The sequence below is a fragment of the Ischnura elegans genome, chromosome 2, assembly GCF_921293095.1.
Source record: "Ischnura elegans chromosome 2, ioIscEleg1.1, whole genome shotgun sequence".
Classification (NCBI taxonomy): Eukaryota; Metazoa; Arthropoda; class Insecta; order Odonata; family Coenagrionidae; genus Ischnura; species Ischnura elegans.
This window is the reverse complement of record NC_060247.1, coordinates 123,088,683-123,113,816: the sequence shown is the minus strand read 5'-3', so window position 1 is coordinate 123,113,816 and position 25,134 is coordinate 123,088,683. Positions and strand designations below refer to the sequence as shown.

Here is a 25,134-nt window from a genome sequence, read left to right as displayed (position 1 = left end):
TTGCAGTAACACATGAAAGATGATGTACACAAGAAAGCTTGTTCTTGGATTTTATTCCATCAGCTAGGGAATATCCAATAACTTTGATCGATGCATATTAGAAGCGGAAAATACTGTCAGATACGAAAGCATACATTCGTTATAATGGAATCATCGGTGAATTACATTTCCCTCATGAGTTCAATACTTCCAGGTCTACCAGTTACCCCTTCAAACGACAATGATGACATTTTATGGCGAGTTCCTTGAGAGGAAATTTTGCAGTGATGACTGCGTTTTTGTTGTAATGCATCAACCTCCTTTAGATACCAAGTCTATTTCAACCCATTAGAGCAAAAGTAGATTTAGCTTAGCTATTACACTTAACACACGGTTCACGAATATCATTTGAAACTCATTTATAACGCTCTAGTAAATACGAGGCTAAACTACGGTGTATTTAGTTGGGGTGCAGCTTATAAAAATTCTATAAGATCCATTGTTGTACTGCAAAAAAGGCTTACTAGAGTAATTTAAAAAAATAGCTGTCTTGAAAGTTCCTTTCATTTATTTTGCAGTATAGGTTTGCTTCCCTTGAGATATCTATTTATTTACAAGGTTCTATGTCGATTTTTCATGAGAAGTGGAAATACGGGGTTATTATTATACAACCGTCCTTCCTTCACCCTACGAAGATCACATATTACTTTACCAAGACCTAACCTTACGCTATGTAAACGTTGTTTCTTGTTTATAGGCCCAAAAGTGTATAACTTATTACCTGACTCACGTCTGAAATCAAAAAATAATAACGCATTCATGAAAAATATACAGTCTTGGTTGTTTAGAATGCAAAGTATGGAGGATATTTTTCTTTGATATAATAAAATGTAATACATGTACTTACTTACTTCAATTCAAATGCTGTGCCAGAAATGTTTCCATGTCAGCATGACCCTTTGTAAATGATGGTAGGTAGCCATAACACAGGTTGTCCTTAATGGATACAAAAAGTTACTCCTTTTTATGTAACAACAATTCTCTTAGACTACGGGAAAACAAATAAAAGGGAGTCATGTAATGGAAATTCTAGCCCTCGGTCGTATCAACCGCCGCTTCCGATTTTGCGTCCTGAATACTAATCAGTTGTGTTTGCAAAACGTTTTTATTTGAATTACGAAGTACGAAATGGTACGTGTCGTCACTCCCTCATGTTTTTAACGACTAATTACCCAGGACAATCATGTATATAATTTATGTTTATTCAATTTGTGAAGTAATGGTACGTGTCGTTTCTCCCAAATATCTTCGTGAGTAATTACCGAGAACAATTTCGTTTGTAATTTGTGCAAATTTGATTTGTGTAAAAAAAGAAAAACGCTTCATACTGCACCCATCGCTGCGCTGCGGCCATTTTTGAAAAACGATTCCTTGGTGGCAACATAAGACTTGTTGGCATAACAAACTGATCCCGAAAAAATGATCATTTGGTGGCAACATAAGCAAACTTCAATGGGCCGAACTGGTGTCTCCTCCATGCAGCCCCCTTGACGCGATGAATGAATTGGAAAGGTTTTTTATTTTGATCAACGAGAAAGGAACGCCTCGAAAAAAGGAAAATAAAACGAAAGGAAGAAGCCTTTGAGGAAGTATCCCTACCCGCTCGATGTTTTTTCGAACTCAAGACGACATTGAAGACACAAAAGAGCAAGTTTTAACTGCATTCATTCGGATCTCGTATATCAAAAGGCCGAAAATGTCTTAGACTCGCCAGTTATTTTTTTTTTTTACATCTCCGGTTGCGGTGGGGCTCGGAATCGGGTGAAAAATACACTCCCATCCGGGCTGATTCTCGCGGGTAACATTTCTTCCCGCAAGCGATTCATCTAGCTCACATTTGAATTCTTCCACTTTCCTCTTCCCCCGCTCAATCGAACGCAAAAAACAACTTCGTACTAACGGAAAGGGGAGAGGACCGAACTTCATCCCGAAGAGCGCGACCGCGGAATATAAATCATTATTCCGCAGCGGAAGGAATTTTTCGCATCCGTCTCGGAGCGAGCGAGAGAGAGAGAGCGAACTGCTGAACTTTATGGCCGTTTTTACGGTGAGGTTTTACTCTGGAGGAAATCCTCGGATCCGGGCTTTCCAATCCAAACGTTCAAACACGCCGACGACCTCCCAGGGAGGGACGGCCTTTTCCGTTCTTAGTTGATCAGCTTCCCCGTATAGCAGAACCAATGTCCAAGTTCGATCAGATCCTCGTGAAAGAGGAGAAGAGTCTCATTCATGTGTTTGTTTCGCGTTTCCAGTAATCTAGGGTTTCAATATTAATTCCTATTTATATGTTAAAATATTTCCTAGAGTTTAGAGTCAACGTATATTATGCAAACAAGTTATAGCTTGGTTATAGCCAACGTTTCTAATTTTGACATACCTTAACTTTGTACATATTTATTGATATTATGTTACTAAGGTATTGCCACACCTAGTTACCATTAATTTTGATTGTTTTTTGATCTCCTATTTATAAAAATGAATTGATTTCCATTCTGTCTTCAAAATTAAAATCGGAGAAGAGAAGTGGGAGCTGGTTGTTGTCACGATTTAATATATGCACGGTGCTGTTTTAATCTTAAAATAGAAAGTTTTGTTGTTTATCTGTTTGCAATTTATATGTTTAATTCTCTGAGTTACCATGTGCTATGTTTGTTGTTGATTTATAATATCAAAGTTAGTTGGTAAGAATGCATGTTCTTTTAAGGTTGGAGTTACTAATTTATTTCCATCCAGCCTGAAAGCTAACGAAAAATAGCAGATAGAAAATTGCATCAATCCCGCTCTACGGTATGAACTAGTTCAAAAAGAACGACAGAGTGACTCAAATCGAATAATTTTCCCGTATTTTCATAAGTAAAAGTGAGCACTTAAAACCAATTCAGCTCTCAATGTTAATAAATTGGACTAAGGTGCTATGGTAACCAACCCGCGCATGCCATAGTTATTAAACATCCCCAATTTTTATTCAAAATGGCTTAAGAAATAACTATCGATTGGACGACTCAGTTTTAATAAGCCTTAGAAGGCAAAAATCGTGAAGTTTACACTTCCCACTGCTTCCGGACATGATAAAATAGTAAATGGCGTTCCGAACTTCTCACATGTTTTATTCCCATGTTTATATCCAACGTTTGGATACGCTCTGTTTTATGTTCGACTTACCTATATTTCGGCCTCGGTATGAAAAAAGTCAACTTCCTGTCCGTAACAGAAATAAACTTACACATATAACTGAGAAAAAGCCAAAATTATAAAAATTCACGACCCCAATCATCAGCTAACTGGTCAATGTAAATATATTTTTATGAGTTTATCGATAGCTGACCAGAATTTTAATGAGATCAATTGAGTTATAGATTTGAGTTTGTATTAAAAATATATATTTTAAAAGTTGCGCAACTACTGAAAGCGCAATTATTTTTACTATGGGAGCAAACACTCTACGCCTTGAAATTGATTGTATCCCGAAGTCATTCTCTTGTTATAGCCGTAGTAAAACTAATAAATTTGGCAAAATGCATGAGTAACCTAAGAAATTATTTTATTTACCGAGACGGAAATCCTTAAGTATTCGTGAGTATATATTAATAATTTTACTCCACACACATAACAACTATAATGCTTACAACATATGTTGCGTAATGTAGGTGCCCCTTTGGAGAAACTCCGTGTTGGAGTCACCGAATCGTTTTCATGCGAAAATGTTCTTCAAGTGCGTCACTACACAACCAGACAGCAATATAAGTGCTGGCAGAGCCGCAAAAGAAACTTGCCCGTTCTGAGAAACCAAGAAATCCAAACTTGTATATTAATAAAAACAAAGGAAACATGACATCAAGTTGACTGACACTGCTCTGAACACAAATATGTACCGTTTTAAACTCTATCCAAACAAAGTCGACACACTGTCAACAGCAAACACCAGCATTTCGCACCTCTACAATATTTAAATAATTTTTTTGCACTATTATTAGGATCAGGCAAAGTAAATACATCTTTTGGGTCACAGGAATGAGTAGCTTTGCTTAACTCATTTTTTTCCTGGTAAAGGTGTATTTAGGAAGGAATAGCTACAGACCTCATGCACTGTAGATGTTTTTCTTTCACCACAACGATTATAAAGACCCATTGGACCTTAAATACAAATAAATGCCTCGGAGGTAAAATATTATTTGTTGCGTAGCATAATGGAATACAACCAAGTTGTGGGAAATGATAAGAGTGGAATTGATTGAATAGTTTTACGATAGTGGAGAATACGACAAATAATTAGTTTAGTAATACGATACTTTCGTTCGTTTATCCAGCAAATACCGATCTGTGTACTCACCTATTTTTGGACCACCGTGCACGAAAAAGTTACGCACACTACAACGAATAACTGTTTGACTTCCCCGAGCATTGGCACGGTATTGGACGGTAAACTTATGTCTTTCACGGAAACACAAGCATACACTTACACAAAAGCGGAGAATGTCATTTACATGCGTAGAGGCTTTTGAGATAAGACTCGAACAGAGAAATGTCAACAGAGATACCTGTTATTCGATCAGCAGCTCTTGGAATCGAACTCTGAAAAGAATTATGATCGCCAGAGCTAAGTCTACGCTGTTCCGCCACAACAATCGGCACTCGACCAATCCTGCCCCTCCAAATGCTGAGCTTCAACGGCCACTTCAAATTTTTAATCAGCAGCCTTGAGACATGGCTAACGAGACGGAACGCGAAACTTCGGCTGCCTTAGATTTTGTTACCCGCGCGGAAAAATCCAAGAAAAGTTCATTCATTCGTCACCAACATTGTTTAGAAGAAATGATTGAATATTTTATTAAATTATATACTTTATGTGGTACCGTGTTTTGGAGGTTGAAATTTATACCCTGATCCCGCTTGGGTACGCCATTTCTTTCTCCAGGATATTTGCCCACACGAGCGGTTCGGATAAGAATAAAGACGATGGAGGTCCTTTCGATTTTTTGTCTCCGTCGAGGAGGAACGAGCACTGTGCCCTTGGGGGAGCCAACCGCCACGCAATCAATCAATTAGTTAATCAATCAGCCTGTCTTCTCCTTGAGCACCCCTCCCACCACAACCATTCCTCCGGTCCCTTTAGCACTGCTGCTGCTGCTGCCGTCCTCGGAACAAAAAAAGCAAAGAACTTCACGGACGGAGACATCCTTTCCTACCGTAGAAATAAAAAAAGAAGAAGTAGCGAGCACGTACCCTTAAAACCCCTTGTACATCAACCCCATCTAAATCCACACACCGGCGGATAAGCCCAACCGTGTTCTCTCTTCTCTACCGTCCGCAAATGCCGCCTATGCCTTCCCACTGCCTCCTTTTACCTCCCCGTGACAAAAGCTAATACTGGTCTTTTTTTCTTATCCGCCACACCTTAACTCCTCGTTTCGCCTTCACTGTTGTTTTTTTGGATAATAAAAAGGTAGTACAAACCTTGAGGAAGAAGCAAGGTGTTTTCCTATTCATTCGTTTATTCAGGGAATATCTATCAGCATGTGAACACCCATATTTCCACGAATAACTATACGACTTCACCGCGTGTTGGACCATAAACTTATATCCTCCATGGCTATTCACGGATACATTGTGCGGAAATGGTCAACTACGTTATTTTGATACGATACTTTCATCAAGCGCGATGATTCATCTATAAAACAATTTCCAGTTTTAGTGAGACTACCAATTCTTGATAATTTCATTTTACTCCATGTTTTCAGGTAAGAACACTTAAAGCAGTTCAACTATTTGGACATCAAATTGGAGGAAAACGGATACACCAGTAAGCATATCAGGAAGAGAATTGCATTGGCCGGGTAGGGGATTATGAGAGGATAGTTATATTATAGTTTAAAGAAAAGGCAAATAAAGAGGCTGATCTAGAGAGTAGCGTTATAGTTAATAAGCCCTTTAAGAATTTATTTATTTATCACAATAGAAACAGTTTACATTTTCCTCTTCGCCAATTTTATGAAAATTAGCGTAAAAAACGGCCTTAAAAAATAATCACAGAGAAAATTATTCCGTACCACTCCTAACAATTTGCCTCACTGCCAAGGAAACGGTATGTATTACCTTGTCACTATGCACAATAATAGTCGTCGGGGTGATCACGGTCAAGGCTAACACCAAGAATGACCCAGCTTCCTTGGTGATGAAAACGAACTTCCGAATCAGTTGAAGTGAAGCTGGCCACAGGTCAACACGCCAATCCAATAGCTCCGTGCGAAATACTTCTACGCATGATCGCGTGAGTTGAATTTCAAGTAAAAGGACGGGAAAGGAAAGCAGCGCTAGAAATTTCATTAAAAATTACACCATCAAATATGCTATTCATGCAACCGCGTACACGGCGGTCTACTGAGATTATATAGGGTTCCCTCATGTATCAGGTGGATTCGAGGCCAAAGTGCCTTGACTTTAAAAAGAAAGAGTCATATTTTAATGGGAATATAATATAAGATGTGAAATTCACGTTAGTTATTGAAGTAAGTATCTTAGATTATAATGTGATTTGCGTTACTTTATTGGCGATAAAAGTTAATCAATTTTATGTGATCTAGTTCGAAACTTTGTCCAAAATCGTGTATTGTGCGTCACTTGGTTTCAATTCATTACTATGAATATACTTTTCTAGGAAATGTAAATAAAAATATTTAAAGATGTTATTATTTCACTTGAAAACAGATTTTCGTGAAAACACGTAACAAGTATATTTTCTTAAAAGTGGTAAGGAAATCACTTCTGTGGTAAAACTTCCACTCTGAGGTGGATACTGTCAAGACCGAAGAGATGTTTGAAGCAGCACTTCCCATCGATGGTGGTATGTTATGGTATTTGGAGGAGGCGACCGACAGCTGAGGTCATTTGCGCCATGAGGGAAGGGTATGGAAGGAAGGGTGGAGAGAAACCCGGCGTCGGCATTAGCCTGCTCTTGAAGAAAGGCGCCAAGGGGACCACGGCTTAACGTCCCATCCGACGGACGGAGTGTTGCGCTTGAAATGTCCTCCACACAACACTCAAGCAGGGATCGGGCAGTCTCTGAAAATTCTCTGCCACTGCCGGGATTTGAACCCGAGCTCGCCGGGTGGGAAGCCAACACTTTAGCCACCTCACCAGCCCGAACCCCCGCTTCCCATCGATTGGGGGTTTAATTCCCAAGGTGATCATTTATAATAACTGCAATCAAACGAGTACTAAATATCCAGGTGTACTCAGTGATTTAGTTTTTATCGAATAAAAGTTAAAAATCTGAGAAAAATTCCTAGAATAATGTTTTTTAAAAACACTTTCTGAGGAAATGTCATGCACTCTTATATAACCTCTCCATCCTTGCCATTGTATGCGAGGATAAAATCGTTGTTTTTAAATTCCTATGAGGAACTCTTTTCTTCCGTAATGGCTTCGTGGTCTGGAATCTAAATCTACATCTACACTATACCCTGAGAGCCACCTCAATACTGTTTTGCAGGGGGTAGTTAATCATCAGCATGAAGCATGCAGGAGGATTTCCATATGCACAACATATGGTCATAGAAGTATTCCGTATAATACCAAATATAGGTCCACAATCATGCGAAGGCAAAATTTGCCAACGGTGAGTAATTCATATAGTAAATCCAAACGTGGTTAGAACAAAGTAAAAAGATAAGCATGCAATACGTCACTATAGCGAGTGACGCCGTTAATTTTATTAATCGAGAGACCGTTGCTATTCTCAATAAATCGAGGAAAATGTTACATTTTAAATATCTCTGTCTTGCAGTCTTTATTCCTTATTTTCTTCTATTGATCACGTTTACCTAAGTTCAATGGTAAACGAAAAATATTTTGTACGTCGTCTGGGAAAAAATCTTCTCCGAATTTACTTAGTAAATTTAACATATGCTTTGACCTACCTTCCAGGAAAAATTCCCATTCTAACTCCCCTAGCATATTGGACACTGCACACTTGACCGTAATAACTTATCACGAATCTAGCCGCCATGCACTCTTTGCTATTGACTTCAGCTATTAGTTCTGCTTCATGAGGGTCCCACACGCTAGCAGCATGCTCCAGGAGTCCATACTTACATAACTTGCCAAAGTGAGGTAGCTTATCTCTGTGACCTTTCAGTGGCATTTACCGAGAATTCTTTATAAAATCCCCAGTTTACGGTTGGATTTCCCGCATCCTTCGCGTATGGGTTTATCCTACGAGAGATCCCGAGTGATAATGACCCCTAAGTATTTTACGCATTCATCATAGTCGTGAGTGAAACCGGCAAAACCCCACGCAGATCGCCGGGTATGAAGAATCTATCTATAAATGGCGGGGTGATGCTGCCTACCTTGAATTTTCTCCCCAGATTTTCACGCACATGGTCAATCGAATGGAAATTTTACGCGGAGGGATTGGATTCAGATGTGCGTCTGTGGCCCTCTTCATTAAAATTGAGCCATTCATCCACTTTCATCACCAAGGTAACTGGGGCGTTATTAGCCATGGCCCAGGCCGTGATCATGCCGGTGACTACTGTTGCCGCACAAAACGACTATGTACCCTTTGCAGTTTCCATGGCAGTGGGACTCATAACCTCAAGTGGCTCAGAATAAATGTATTGTCTACTAAAATTAGGCTAAGTGTGGGATCCTCATGGTAAAACAAATATTTGAATGTTTGAAAATGTTCAAAGAAAGGTAGCCAGGTATACTCAAGAGAGTGAATGGTTCGCGAGCTCACTTCATGGAATGGTGAAATGATAGGATCAAAAGTAAACTTATTTATATTCCACTCAGTATGAAATATAACAAATGTTAAACTTTTAAGAGTAAATTTTCCTTGATTATGTCATTTTGGTACTTAAAGGAGCGTTGGGAACTGTGTTATTGGTTGAAATTTCAATTTTTATTGGGTGGTATTCGAGTAAGTGTATTATCTGTTCTTTACTTAGCTCTTAGGCAGATAGGCTTTCCATTCAATTATTTTACTTCTCATGTTACCTCAAGGAGATAGTGTACTTGTATCGATATGCACTAAATGCATAAATTATGTTCTAATGCTTGCGGTATTAATTTTTTCAGGTTTTTTGGGAGACCAGCAACATCTTGCTATGATAGCCATGCACCGCTGCTTTTGAGGAACGCATGTTGCGGCTTTAGTCTGACGGTAAGAAAAGCCTAAATTTTATATTTTTTCTATGCCCTTCGTGTTATTGTGTATTGTATATGGTAACTCTCATTCATTACGAAATTGATACATCGAACGCATGAGACCTCAAAATATTCCATTAAACTTTTGGGTATGTTACTGGCCGTTATTCTGTTTAAATGCTTGTAGATGTATAATTTCCATTTATCGATTATACTGTGCAATTCTTTATTTGATTTTATAGGCATGACATTTCTTCGAAAATTGTTCATAGAAATTGCTGCATTCTTTTAATAATTCCCTCATAGCCATAGTGATACGTATTACATAAATGTAATCCAAGTTGTAGACCTCAAAATAATATAATGCTTAAAATTAATAACCGATCGTCAAAAAATTAAAAATATTAGTGATATTGACGGGTCCAGATTAAGGCGCAGGCTACATAGGCGTCTATGGTGCCAAATATAATGAATACCGTACGAAAAAGAATCATCTCCCCCCTCTAGGCCCCCATTACAATGGGCGTCAGTCTTTACCCGCACTCGTAGGGCCCGCGGCACAGACTGATCATAAGTTTTAACAGGTCCAAATCTGCCCCTACATGTGGTAAGATGGACATTAGTGGATATTTAATGGTGCTTAAAATGTTCTTACGGATACTCCGGTTCGCAGCATCGGTCACCTGATCTGCGACGCCAATAGGGTGGTTTTCTAATACTTTTTTATTGCCTAAATCGAAAGATTGTTACTCCTGGAGTACGAATTTCACACTTTTAGCTTTTTAAATGACGATATCTATTTTTTACGATTAAACGAAAAGTGAAAAATTTCAAGCGCGCGAAAACGCGACGGCTAAGTAGGAATGATGGGAAAAAATCCGTTTGACGTATTTCTGGTTCCCCCTGCCGCCTTATGAGGTGACCTTGGGGCGAGGCTTGAGCGCTGATACGACGCAGGATGCTAGCAGGTAGCTGAGTACCCTGCTGGCTGGTAGCGCTTGGCTTAAATAAGGATTATTAATACCTTATCAAACGAAGAAAACTTTCCGACCTTAGCCAGTTTTAATAGGTGATTCTTAAGACATGTTTCCCTGAGCTCTGTGCCTCATGCATGCATTAGTAATCTCAGATGATGTAAAACTCATATCCACTCGTATAGAAACTAGGTCCCTGTGACATCACGTGGAGCGGAATCGCATTGGCGCCAATCTGGCCTTTTTCAAAAGAGGTTAAAATTGACCGTTGCCATTCGTCTAAACTGGGATTTTTAAAACAAATAATTTGTATATTATGAATACACTAATGGTGGATAAGGAATCGCAATAATTGCATTTCGTTTTCTTCGATGAAGGAAACTACCCTATTATTCTCTTCAAAGGAAGATAGATTTGAATAGGAATGCAGAGAGGGAGTCGGAGTCGTCCTCGCGACTGAGAGTCCGAAACAGGGAGACTGCATAGAGGAGGCCCAGTTCCATCCCACGGAAGGCTGATATCTGTTGCCACTCCGGTCGCATTTTTATCGGTTTTCAAAAATATCCGCGGCGCGGTGATGAGTGCAATGCGATCCATTTTTTCCAATATTTTGCATTATAATATTTACCATTGCAAGGAATAGCATTGAAAAGTTATGAATTTGATAAATAACATCATCACGTGATTAAATTTAGGTTAACTTTCCTTATTATACCTTATTTCCCTGTGAAACTTGGATCAATATGTCCGTCAGCGACACGAGGGGCGACTTTTGTGAACCCATTTAAATGCGCAAAACATTAATTAATCATAATGTTAAAGGTTAAACTTCAACCGGAAGGAGCTTTCCTCAGCTACACATCCTTCCGCCAGATCTCCTTGTTGTGTATGACTCCAGGTATTCTAGCCCCGTCGCAAGACTTTCTCATCGGCCTTCGGAGACTTAATCATCTTCCAGCCATCTTCCTGAGGTCTTGTGTGCCAACTCGTTTGTCAAAAGCTTATACGGGCGTAAAGAGCGTTACACAGATATTAAACGATTCAGGCTGGGAGCTGATAGAGACTCAGAGGGTACCTACGCCCTAGACTTAGATTTCTTGACCAATTGAGAATAGGTATCTTTCAGGGAGACACGGAGAAAATCATTTTAGGTCCCCACTATATTTCCAGGTCTAGCAGAAACGATAAATTAAGAGAGATAATTTGCCGATCGGGTAGGTGTGGGAACTTGTTTTTCCCCTGAACAACAAAGGACTTAAATAAATGTAGGCGGCACTTCGTTCGAACATTTTCCTTTTATAAGGGTCTCGGCTTCCGGGCGTTCCTCCGCGTTGAGTTGTTCATATGTGACGACAGTTTCTCCAGCCATGCTGATGGCGTCTTCAGGTCAGAAACATTATATACAGACTTAGCAACAGTTTCCTTGTCAGTGGCTAGGACGTAACAACAATCAAATTTGACACGTATAAAAGCCATTTTTGAATCTATGATTTCAGTGCTTCTGAGTTTCAGTGCCAGTGTTTCAGTGCAAGCACTTCTGACCTGAAGACGCCATCAGGATGGGTGGAGAAACTGTCGTCACCTATCGACAAATCAACGCGGAGGAACGCCCGGAAGCCGAGACTCTTATGAAGAAACGCCGCGGAAACCTCAGATGAAATTTTCCTTTTTTTTCCTGACGGCTCTTGTCCTAACACCCCTCGTCACACACCTATCGAGGCGACTTGCGGGGTAGTATGTAGATTCAAATGAACCCTTCTGAGTTTTTACCAGAAATTCACCCGATTCATTCAATCAGTGAGTGGAGCATAGATGCACACAGATTCTTGAAAACGAAAGTAAAAGTTTCTTACCCGAATTAAATCTTCATAACAACAGGAATTGGACAAAACAGGAGCAACACTAGCATGTGGATATGACACGAATATAATTTTTTCTTTCCCTTAGTACGGGAGATAACAGCAGAAAAGTGAGACTAGACTTATTCACCCCTTTTCCTTTTACGATCTCTTTTTATATTCCCTCACTGCTTGGTACATTATCACAATATGCATTCCCTATTGTCATCTCGTTAATGTTGGTGAAGCAGATTTGGGAAGCACTTGATCGTGTGCTTTTCTGTGACAAAACTAAAATTAAATTATCAAGACTTAACCCTCTGTATTTCTCTCTACCTTTCTTTTTATAACAACTTCCAGCGCAGAGCGCTTGAGTTTTTTTTATAGTAAAATACGTATGATATCCGTCGTAAAATCACTACTCTCCCCATGTTTTATCAAAAGGAGCGAATCGCTGAAAATAAGTCCCGAAAACACGATAGCAATGGGATCTTTATTACAAATCACTATGGCCCATCGGAAAGTTATGGGACGCATAAACTTCCTACCAATCGTTATGGAGTGAAATAGATTCCATAGTTGTCACATTTACAACATGAGAACGCTGGGGGCTCGTAGAGGACAAGGTGACGCAGTGCGAAATTTGGCAAGGGAACCCGCCCCGCTGCTGGAAACGAACGACAGTAAGAATCGAATCTTTCCTCGTGTGGACAAGCGAGCAATGGGCTCCCTGGAGAGGTTCAGTTTGTCTCTCGGCGCCGCTGGAGAGAAATATTTTGACGAGACCGAGGATAGGGAGTGTGAGAATGGCTGCAAGAGAGAAAGATAGAGAGAAAAGCCGGCCGGGCAGTCAGAGTGCTTTTATATAAGAAAAGAACTATTCGGAGTGACTGAAACCTATTCATAGTTGCCACTTGACTACTGACCCAACCACCACCACGTGGTATATGATTTTGAATGAAAAGCTATGACTTCGTAAAATTCAATGAATTTATTTAACCCTCTGTTTGTCGATGTATCTCCATTTGCCATGCACGATTGGACCTGGCTATGTTAAGAGATCACCACGTATTTCTTTGCACTTCGGGCGAAACGAAATCAGGATTTACGTACTAAACTTACCGTTTATCATTCATTTGCTCTAATAACCATGCGAAACGAATACAAATAAATTAAACGGAACAAGCTTGTTAGAGTCAGTGAATGATTTGTAAATTTAGCGAATACTTAAAATTCGTAATTTATTTCGTCAAATATCCCGCCATTTTTTATAATTAAGTTGAGCTGCTAATTGGACTGCGTGAAAATGTGGAAGGCTGCATTATTCGAATGTCAATTAAAGCTGCGCAGTTGTTCACTGTGATTAACCTGTCTTCGAACATTCCCGAAATTGCTGATAATTCCCCTTTTTTTTGTTGGCACAACTTTTGCCTTACTCTCTCCCTATGGTCGACCACGAGCAGGATATTTAGGCTGCGAATGATCATTCACCTGAAATTATATACGCGGCCCTTACTTCAAGTCTCTGAGCCTTGGGCTTTACACATCCCTATACTGCTAATGGATAAAATTTTGTCTATTTAACTTGTACAGCTGTACTATATTGTTCCTGGTATAGTGAAATTCAGAGTGGCTCATTGCGGTTATCTGCACCAAAAGTTCCATAAAATCTCTAGAAATTGGGGCCATATTTTTGATTATTTTTCACAATCATTGTTATTTTTTTATTAGTCCTGCGGCCGTTTGATTAGCATCATTGCCCCCCCATAATTTCAGAAGTTTTTCAACGGGCCATGAGTTGAAATGAGTACTTATGTCACTGTGAGAGGAGGATCTGAAAGGGTTTTCGCTTCGTTGGTGACGTTATGAGGGGATCGTCCCGTCACCCGCGAATATCGACCGTGACTTGAATAATGTCGACGATAACTCAGGCCATCGAAGTGCCACATGCCCAAACATTATAACAACTGGGTTCCCCTCCGCCCCACGATATGGTTTGTTCAAAGAGGCGGTAGATGTGATGGAGAGGGAGGGGTTGAGAGGTGCATGGCAGGGGATGGCCCCCTTTTCATTTTTTTCTCTCTTTTCGGTGGGGAGAGACAGGAAGGATGAAATATCTCAAGTGCGGTGGTATGATGGAGTGAGGATTTTTGGAGAGTGGGCCCATTCATTGTGTGTCTGGCTACAAGCCCTTTTTTTCTCCCATCAGCGGCAAGAAGGTTTAACTCCACGTCGTCGTTGCTCTTTCCCTTCTATTCTGCACCCTTCTCTCTTCCTCTCTTTGGGGGATGATGTCTCCAAATCCCAGCAGGGGAGACAAGTTCTTCCTGCGGATCAGTATCCATCATTTCTTTTTCCGACGGGAGGCACCGATCCGCACCGTTTACACGATAATTTCTCCCATCCCGAGTGTAATCCCGATAGTAACAATAATAATGAAAAATATTAAATTCAGTCAACGTTAAAAAAAATAATTAGTTGAAAATTTTCATTCTATCAAATAATATTATCAAATTATCCATATCCTGACGCTCCTAGCAAATTATGTGTTTTCGCGGTTGCGGGAAAAAACCGCACGGGTTTAAATCTTGGCCTGTTGCCTTTCATACTGTACGATTTTTACCGTGCAAAAAGATTATTATCAACAGTAGTGGAGACAGGTCCCGCACGACTGAAATTGTCTAGTGTGTAAGTGTGCATTTGTTTACGTGGATCACTAAGCAGAAAGACGATACGGTAGCCGTGTGGCCCCAGTGGCACTGGACGGCTACAATGCGGCTAAAAACCGTGCATGTGTTTTAACCGTACAATCTGAGAGGTCTCGTACACTTCTTCAGTGGACTAATAGGAAAGGGCCCGTGCGGTTTCTTCCCGCTCGGGCGAAAACGTGTAACGTGCAAGGAGCGTGAGGCAAATGTAGCTTCGCACCGTGAATGGGGAGAGTAAACTTTACTCGAACGGAAACTAATCCCGATATTATCCAAAAGAAAGGAATCTCTCTCACCATTTTTCCTCTCCTTTCCTTTGTGGTAATGTTTCACCATATGCTCATCAAAGTCCATCTCTTTGCTCATTCGAGAAGCAGGAGACCTAATCAAAGTCCTTTGGAGTCAGTCAGTCCATTTGCGAATGCATAGAAGTGTGACGCTGCTTCTTGTGTGGGCGATTTCCTGCAGTGGTTTTTTTTCCAATAAGGATGACAGTCAATGGTTTTTACCACGTTTGCTAACATCTTTTGGCACTTGGTAACTTTGTTAGCTTATAATTTTATTTGTTGATTAAACATGGAACTTCTATGTCTCTTTATGTAATTTCACTGCGTGTAATTTCATGAGCAACTTCATTATGTATTTAACTGCATATATTTCATGTTTGACGAGGGGTTAGATGGAAGATGGGACTTTCTATCCCCAATTTCGCCCAATAAAGACGTTTTATTATTATTATTAAACCGACATTGCCGATCCCTAAATCACAAGATCATATTTCCACCTCTCAAAGTGACAGCTCCAGCGATAGCTTTTCAGGGACCGACAGAATGATCGCTCGGCCCATCATTTTCTGAATCACTCATTCATTCACACCGTCCTTTTTTCCATCGCTTATTCCGTCACTTTATCTCATTCAATGAAAAGACATGCGTGGCGTTACAATCGCTGCTAGCGACCGTGCACGTTTTGCATGATTGTGGGTTATTCTTGGATTATTTTGGAAGCTGTTAAGGTATTGAAAAAATGTGTGGAGTCAGGAATAAAAAATAATTGCGATCGGTCCAGTGAGTGTGATGCATCCTCTTAGTTCCTCCTCATTCTTTCGCTTTCTTTTGTCCTTTGCCCTCTTTAGAAATCGCCAAATCCCTAACCATATGGAGAGAGAGCGCTTCCTGTGGCCTTGGGGATCAGTGTCATCACGATCGCGTCGAGTCGAGACTTCTTTCTTTCCCTCAAATTGGCGATCTCCAGAGTGGAAATCGGATTTGAATCGATCACTGCGAAACAATTTCCCATCATCCACCTCTCGATTTCTTTTCCATCACAACGGAGAAGCTGATCAAGTAGTGCTTATTCCTTTTTAGGTTCCTCGTTTAAATTACGATAAGGGTGTATGGAAAACATTCAGTATGGAGTCAACAATATAGAGAATTACCTTCTATCATATTACCTACTATTGATCGCAGAAAACTGCTTGGCACCATAGAGCATTATGAATGATGAATATGAGCAGTAATTAGTACCCAACATTGATATCCTAAGGCATTAATTATAATTTAATTTTACAATCATTGATTTTACTAAGGATGGCGTCAATGTGGCTGGAATTGACGGACTTAAACACTAAGAAAATGATATTTGTATTAGAAGCCATGTTTCTTCTTTATCTGTAGTTATTCCTATTTCCTTACTCGTCGCCTCCAAATTTCTCGATTCTGGGCATGCCTATCCGTAAAAAACTCTTCTCTCTCAAATCATTCTCGGCACATGCCCAAATTTTTATGTTGGCACAACTTTTGCCTTACTCTCTCCCTGTGGTCGAGCATGAGCAGGATATTTTAGCTGCGAATGTTCATTTACCTGAAATTATAAACGCAGCCCTTGCTTGCCTCCGGGCCTTGGTAGCCTTGTAGTTATTGTAGCTATAGTTGTTATTATAGCTATATTGTAGTTGTAGTTGTTGCTCCGGGCCTTGCCTCCATATTCTCTTCGGTCTCCCTATCGTTCTCTTCCTTTCTACCTGCAAATTTCGAATTCTGTTCGCATTCTCTCTTCCCTTCTTAAATATGCTGCGCTATAGCAATTAATTGGTACGATATAACTCGTCCACTTGCCATTTCTGGCCGACTGTCATCTATTTATTTAGTTATCATAAACATAGTTAAAGGTAAAATTCCATATATTTTCCATATATCCCCGTATAGGTGTGAACATAGAGTATTTGAAGTCATATTTAGGGGTGGAAAACTTAAGCGGAGCTACTAATTGGCTGAAGTGAATAAGTCCACACAGGAAATCTAAACGCCAATTAAATGTTGATGGAGAAATATCTCCAAAACAATTTTTTTTGGCTACCTTAGGAAATCATCAACGGTGAGGGGGACGGGGTAAATTCACCGACGGCAAAGCTGTAAGCACAATTAGTGAAGCCCTCGGCGGGTAAACACCTGCTCTTGACACCATCCATGATCAACTCATACTTTAGTATGTCTAGCGTAGAAAAAACTAGCACAATTACGTTATTTAGTAGACCACGGTGACAGGACCTTATTTGATGCCTTAGACTACGCTAGGCTGCGTGACGGGATGGGAAAATTGCTTGAAACATCCAAGTGCGCGTTGGGATATTTACTGGCGTAACTCTGGCTATAAAACGGAACGATCTCGATAGGTACTGTTATCGGAGCGATAGCTAGACTTTACCCCACGGTGTGTAGCAGTTGAATATTCAATAAGGACATCATTCGTGATGACCGTCTCGCACGTTCCGACCCTGACCTGAGTAGAATAGGTGTATTCTCTCCATTAATGAACAGCGTAGGGAAGAAATATGTTGTATTCTATTATCACGGTATAAACATAACTCTTCGCACTTGACACGACTGTAAAATTTTACTTTCAAAAGATATAGGTAGTTTTTTTCCGATAATATTGAATGTCTTAAAAATTGAGAATTTTCACGGAACTCTGATACCAGAAGCAAATACTGTAGTAATTGAAGATAGGTGTCTTAATTCAATAAATTTATCTGTATTACTGATTAAATTATTCAATTTTGATAATTATTCATTGGAATCACGCGCGATGCAATAAAGCGCTCATGTATTGAGAGAAAAATATAAAAAATTATAATATAACTGGAAAAATGTAGGATTCATAGGTTTATAACTTATTGTATAAGCACTTTTTGTATGTATAGTCTGATTTTCCGCCATTTGGTATTAGCTATCATCATATAGCAGTTCACACACGGATTTGGAAAGCAAGAATCTCCGCCTGTATTGCTGAGACTAGCAGCATTTATTCATCCATTCTCATGCCTAATTCGCTCAGATATATTTTATCGTGGCTGCATTAGAATTATTAATTGTTATTCTCAACTTGTCCCTATCATATAAAACTATTCTATCTTGAACTGAATATTCTTCTTAAAATTGATCTGCATTTTTTGAGGTGAGTTTAAACCTAACAGAATATTTATTTGCCTCACTTCCGCTCAATTATTTGACAGTCAATTTGCAAACAGGAGGTAAGTTAGAGTGTTTAAAAAATCCGCAGGAAGTTATAAACTCGGTGTCAATGACACCGCTTGAGTACACGACAGATTCCTGTGCCGTCAGATCACCTAGTATTAGAACCGAATATGCAGCGAATTTTACAGGTCATAAATAGTGCATAAATAGCTACCCCTTAATTGATGAATTGCTTTCATAAAAAATGTTTTTATTAATATTTTGACAGGGTTTGAAAAATTGAAGTAATTACCAACGCAGAGTGGTTTTCACATAAACTCTTGCTCCTCGATCATCATTGGCGACGGAAGATAAAAATTCTTGTCCCATTAGCAGTGAAGGGCGAAATAGTGATTATGTACGCTTTTCCCTTGCATTCAAGAGACGCTGCAAACTTTTCTAGTGGACGGCTATCAAAGCCATTTCATTAACCCAAAAGTTAATGACTGAGAGAGGAATAATGTTTTCTCCGAATATATTTTTACGATCCATGTATGTCATGGATTAAATTTTATATTCAGAGTGACCAACCCCATTCCTGCATTCCTCTCTATATCTCATATCAACGGATAATGCTGCGGTATTTTTTTTAGCGTTTTGGTTGAATATACTGAATAAATATCTAAACAGTACCTCGCAAGCCAGCACTTAAGGCGTTCGGTCAAGGGGTTTTAGGACTCTAGCCGCACACTAACAAAAACATGATATAAATAATAGGAAATGAGGGTAATGAGTCCCACCTAGCATTTATCAAAGTCCTTCATTGTTCGGGAGGAAAACGAACTCGTATACCTCTATTTATCTAAAATATTTCACTTAATTTATCATTTCTTTTGGACCTAGAAATGTCGTGATATTATTACATACGTTTGTTTACAAGAGTCGTCTTCGTCCAAATTCCGTTAAAAGAGAAATAAGATGAAGTTAAATACAATCTGTCGTTTTCCCGGTGTATTTTGTCGTGGTTGGCTATTCTGGTTTCCACGATGATCTGATTGTTGCCGGCATTGACTGTTGCCATGTTTGACGGCGTTGCTGGGCACGATAAGCCCTAATAATGGAACTCGGCACAAGACGTTTCGAAAAGGTGACGCGTCGGCAATCGTTGTACATCTGCATACTACCCCGCAAGCCTCCACAATCGGCGTGTGTCGGGGGGTGTTAGGACACCAGCTATTACAGAAAAGGAGATACGTAAACATAGGAGAAGTAAAAACTACATCAAATATTACCAGTGTACTAATGAGTACTATAATAATCTTTAGTACTAACTTAAATAGCCATTGTTTGATATGCAGAGCGCATGGAAGTTATTAGGAAAAGGGATATTTACAACTTTGACAGAAGGAAGGATGTTGACATACGGGAAAGGTTAGTTCATTGTCTCTTACGCCGAACTCAAGAGGAAACTTGGAAACAAGAGGAAACCATAACGGGACAGAGAGAGCCGTGAGTTATTTATTGTATAGATGCTTCGTATTAATGTGAATCTTAATAATTAGTATTATTATTACTTTTCCTCTTCTCTTTTTGACCTTGTTTAATAACTTTTTATGATATTTCTTGGAGTTTAGGTCAATAAAAACCAAGTTATAGCCAAAGTTTCGATTTATTTAAAATCATCCTTAGGGATATGAAATAGAAAACAAAAAAAACGCGATCGTAACATTTTTATGTAAAAATATTGTATATCGTTGTATGTTGTCATCTTTGTATTTTATATTGTTTCATGTTTTCTATTTCATAGCCCTGAGGATGATTTTGAATAAATCGAAACGTTGGCTGTAACTTGGTTTTTATTGACTTAAACTCCAAGAAATATCATTTTTAAAAATCTTAATAATTATGAGAAATTCTCACCATTTTCTTAATTTTATGAAAATATATTACTACGAGCGTGATGCGCCCGCTCCCAGCGGTCTTCCCCCGCTCTTTTCAATGCAGGTCCACAGAGGGATAGGCGCGTTTCTAATTTTAAAATGTAGAAAAAAAAGGCTGGGTCTTATGTACAAATTTAATTGGAATGTTCATGTACAAATTGAGGTCAGAGGACCTCTTTAAACACAACATTGGAAGTAATTACACTATCCTCTGTTAAACGCACATGATGACTCATACTTACGTATCAACAGGAGACTTGAATGTGGAATCAGCCGCATTTTGATAAAAGTTGTTTAAAGAATGCGAGATATTTGCAAATGAACAAATGTATCAGTTTGTGCGCCATTAACGTCAGGAATATTTACTGGTTTTTATTTTTTTGTTATTTTAATTATTTAAAAACCAATTTCAGGAAAAAGTAGCAATATTTAGGAAGTAAGATAGGCCGTCGCATGTTCTCTGATAAATTCTGTGCATTTTGGTACCTCATTTGTAGAGTTTGGTTGCGTATAAGTCGAGAAAAAGATATCTATACAATAGAAATAATATAGAAGATTTTTGGAAATTATCAAATAAATAACTCAAAATAAAACAAAATAGTTATCCATAGCCATCTCCATATCCAATGTCAAGGATAACTCGGATGCATCACTGTAACTGAAATTAACTACGGTCTGTGATTCAGTTTGTAAAGGGCCCACTCAAACAGATGAAAACTCGAGAAATTCTTATTCGACTGAATGGGGTATTACTGTTACAAATGATGGTGTTTCTTGTGCATCCCGAATTGAGAGGAGCGCAGAATGTCTTTCGCATGGAAGGGTGGAGCACAGTGGAGGACTATTCATGATTATTACTTCTCTCCCGTTCCGGTTTTCGCATGCCTCGCCTTGGGAAAGGGAGCTTAGAAGGTAATCCCCGCGGGGTCTGCCATTTAATTAGTTGTACTGTGCCTCCTTTGAAGTTCACCGCAGTGAGGGTCTAACTAGCAACTGTGTTCTTAGTTATCGTGGCCAAAACAGCTGAAGTTATGGGAGCGCATAGCTCTAACGCTTAACGTTCTGCAAAATTTTATTTGGAGTAACAATTCCGACTTATTATTCTGCGCTTCTTCTCGTGTACCTAACTTTCTTAGGAAGTCGCTCCTCAAACTCCTTTCCGAGATTCTTTTGCCAGCGGAAATCTAGTACTTATTCATATATTTTTTCTTTCTTTGTACATGTTAATTTTGAAGGAACGATTTTATGCTTTGAAGGTGACCATTTGCTATATTATGCCGTTCAAATCAATAAGAACATGGCTTACGGAAAATAATTATTAATTTTAATTTAATATCTTTATTTTGGTAAAATATTCGAAAAAGTTGGCTTTTACTCTAATCTCATCTAAATTTAATCTAAACTACAATCCTTATTTTTATGACGTTAGCAGCGTGCATACTATTCTAGCAAATTAAACGCTTGAAGATCATATTATTTTTGCATGGGATTAGAAATAAATATGACAATTTAAACACTTTTTGTTAGTTGTTTTGAGATTTCGATTAGTTCCACGAAGTAAAGACGATAACAATTAGGAAGCGTAAAGAGAATCTTTGGGCACGTAAAAAGAAATTGTCATTTTGTTGCGATTGAAATTTGACAGCAGATGGTAAATTCCGTCTCCACTAGTGTTAATATTTAATGGAGTGGTATTTACAAAATCTTGCATTAATTAATGGACACATATATTCAAAATAATTTCAGTAATTAAATCAATATTCGAAATATTTGGTTTGGCAAGATGAAGTTTCAGCTCTTGAGTTTCTTTCCGACCTTCGTTCTCTTTTGAGGAAAAAGAGGAAACATATTCTCCCTTTGTACATGATTACTAACCGTCTTTCACGTTGATAATTGAATTGCATCGAAATATGACCGATTTCACCATTTTGCTGGATTAACCTAATTTTGTACTTCCGAGTAGTACTGTAGAACGGGGTGAAAAGAAATATTGGGGTGAATAGGAACGAAACTTCTTTTTTTTATGTATAACCTATTTCCTACATAACTATGGATAATTAGCGGCAACTATTATTTTTTTTTAGGTTGATACACTTTTGGCTGAAAGTGAAATAATGCTTTGTTTGGTTGGCAGCACTGGTTCCTGTTTGTTTGTCATGTTGATTTTTACCACGTGATTCTTGTTTTTTTTATCCACTTTGAACTTTCCAGGTAAGTCAGAATACGTTGTGTTCTTAAAAGTAAGTAGCTGTAAAAAACACAATATAATTATTCATATAAAAGATTCAGGCTTATTTTAAGCTTTAACTTTAACAATATTATTTCAAAAATTATTCATATTTTTTAGGTTAGGTTTTCAGAATTTATGGGGTGAATAGAAACAAATCATTTTTAGTGTTTTATTCACCCCGCAAGAAAAATTTTTCAAAGATGACCGGTCTGATTTCACAATTTATTTATCATAATTTAATCCAGGTAAATACGGTAATTGGCTACCTGCTCAATTTGATTACTTACAATTATGTAACGTCTTTTGTTTATGTATTGAATTGAATCATTATGTTGAGAAATACATTTTTATTTATCCATTACAAATTAAAAATACCATATTTAACTGTTTCCATTCACCCCCGATTCGTTTCAATAGAAAAAAACATGAAATTGAAGTACAGTTTCTATTCACCCCCATATGCGGGGTGAATAGAAACACCATGTTTCAATTTTTTTTCTTTAAAATCAGGTAAAATTTTAAAAATTAAATACTATAAACAAATAGGTCTAACAGAGACCTATGTTTGGACAAAAAATTGTTTATATGGAACAACTACAAATATGCAAAATTTCAAACCAAAGTTGAAAATTGTTTCTATTCACCCCGTTTTACCGCATTCAAAAAAGATCTTGAGTTCTCTTAAGAGCATGTTTAGGTATATTCTATGGTCAGTTGAAGCCTCCAGGCCAAGTGGAAGTTATTGGAATTTGAATGAGATCAGATGATGAAAATTGCATGCATGCGTCTTATTCAGGATGAAATTGTTGTTTTAGGCCGAGACGCAATGCGCCACTTCAGAGCAACACCGTCAAAAAATATATCTACTATATAATTAAATGTAGTAGGTTATAAATTTTATATCCTGAATACTGCCTCTGAATTTCACCGGCTAGTATCCACACCAATTACGAATGTTTCCATGTATGCATATGGACACACGAAAGCTAATTTCGCCCCGTTTGGCCGTGTTGTATTATTACTTAGTCTATTTGCGTATAAACCATCATACAGGCAAAGAATACAATATGTCTAAGCTACTGGATGTAAGATGGAGGCTCTTTGAGTTTCACTTATGAATTCATTATAATTAGAAACACCTTCCATTTATGTGTACTCTATATAGATACTCTCTTCTTTGAAACGTATTCGACCTACAAGGGAGGAAAATGGAAAACCGAGGGGTTTTCGCCTGCTAAAATATAATACCAATTGACTGCTAGAAAGAAATGTATCGCAGCCATCCATAATGGAAGAGGATAGTTCACTGCTAAGTGATAAGCTGTGAGTTTTCAACCCTATGTTTCTTCGCTTAACAGTGACCTAGATTCGGTGCAATAAGAAGTCCAGCATTCCTTTGCTCGCATTCCATGACGAAACAACGCTACAAGTTCTTGCAACAAAGTTTATCGGTTCTCATTGGGTTAACGGTGGTCCTTACTTTGAGCTGATACAGGCATTTTGCAACGCGAGTTTGTGGAAGTAAAAAATCAAGTACTTTGGGGGAGCAGGAGAATAATGGTAGCATAATGGTAAAAATTATTGAGAAATGAAATTAGTTGCCAAAGAAATTCAAAGAATTCAGAAGTTTTTGAAACGACACATGTCATTTTGCTGTCCAAATATAATACTTTTACGTCTTTCCCTTACGTCTCAGCCAATAATTTGCATAATTCACCCCTCCAAAAAAATGCGTTGGCTTCCAGTTTTTGTTTCAGCAAATCCTGCATTGCTCTTTTTGCAATTACTATGAAAAGAAAAAAAATCATTAAAATAACCCGTGCGGCACGGCTATTTTCGGAAATTTGGTGAGTCTTTAGTGATATCTGACTAACGTTTAAGTCTATCACGTCTTTAGAGAATTTCTTTAAGGCATGGATCAGTACACGATATGGTGACGAGATGAGAATATGAAAAAATAAAACTTTGGCTTTTTTATAAATGCCATGCGGAATGAAAGGGCGGCGAGGAGAAGATGGTGATGCGATTTGGTGGTCTGAGGGAAGCCCAGGGGATAGGTAGGGATGGAATTCGGAGAGGCCTCTGCCATGGAGGTATATATACATATATATATATGCATATAAGTCTCATAAGAGGAATAAGAGGGATGGGGGCATTAAAGGAGACGGAGTCATCGTGAAACTTAAAAAAAGGTGCCATCACTATGTGCGCAAGATGGCTAAAAATCGCATTTTTTCTAATTCCTTTGTCAAAGTTATCCTTTTCCTGGCAACGTTTATTTAATTATCCCAGAACTGACGACGATTGCCAACTCTTCGGTTCTACGAGGAAATTGAGGGATCAAGAAAAGACAAACATAGATAGGTAATTAACTGATAAATCATGGCTTCAATTTTGTAATATCCCCAGGATCATTGACATAGACTATTACCCAATAGTTATTGTTACATAACTCCCCATGCATTTACAAACTACAAATTATTATGCTGCTTTCGGCAACCATTTCGACTTCGCTCCGGTTGGCGTTTTCAGGTCGAATAGGTTCATGCCGTGACTGTTTTTTTCGGGCTAGTGCTGTTCCCTGCTTGGCTCGTTATTTGGGTGATCGTTTATTTGCGAAAAATGCTGATAAAGGTGCTGGAAGGTGATATTCATTCCCACGGTGGTTGTTTTGTGTATATTCGAATATCTCAGTGGTATTTCGGAGAAATTTCGGAAAGTGCCAAATTTGAGGGAGGTTAAATTATGTGCAAAGACACATGGCTAACGGTCTCGCCCTAGCAAGCGGAAAGATGGAAAG

The 25,134-nt window shown here is 38.6% G+C and overlaps 1 protein-coding gene across 2 annotated transcripts in view; it reads left to right on the top strand.

Moving 5' to 3' along the window:
* LOC124154553 (cGMP-specific 3',5'-cyclic phosphodiesterase-like) overlaps nt 1-25,134 on the top strand; it is a 304,329-nt gene that overhangs the window by 44,843 nt on the left and 234,352 nt on the right. For both annotated transcript variants that reach the window (XM_046528364.1, XM_046528363.1), the window contains exon 2: nt 9,121-9,205. The gene's annotated coding sequence lies outside the window, so the exon portion shown is untranslated. The remainder of the gene's footprint in view (nt 1-9,120; nt 9,206-25,134) is intronic.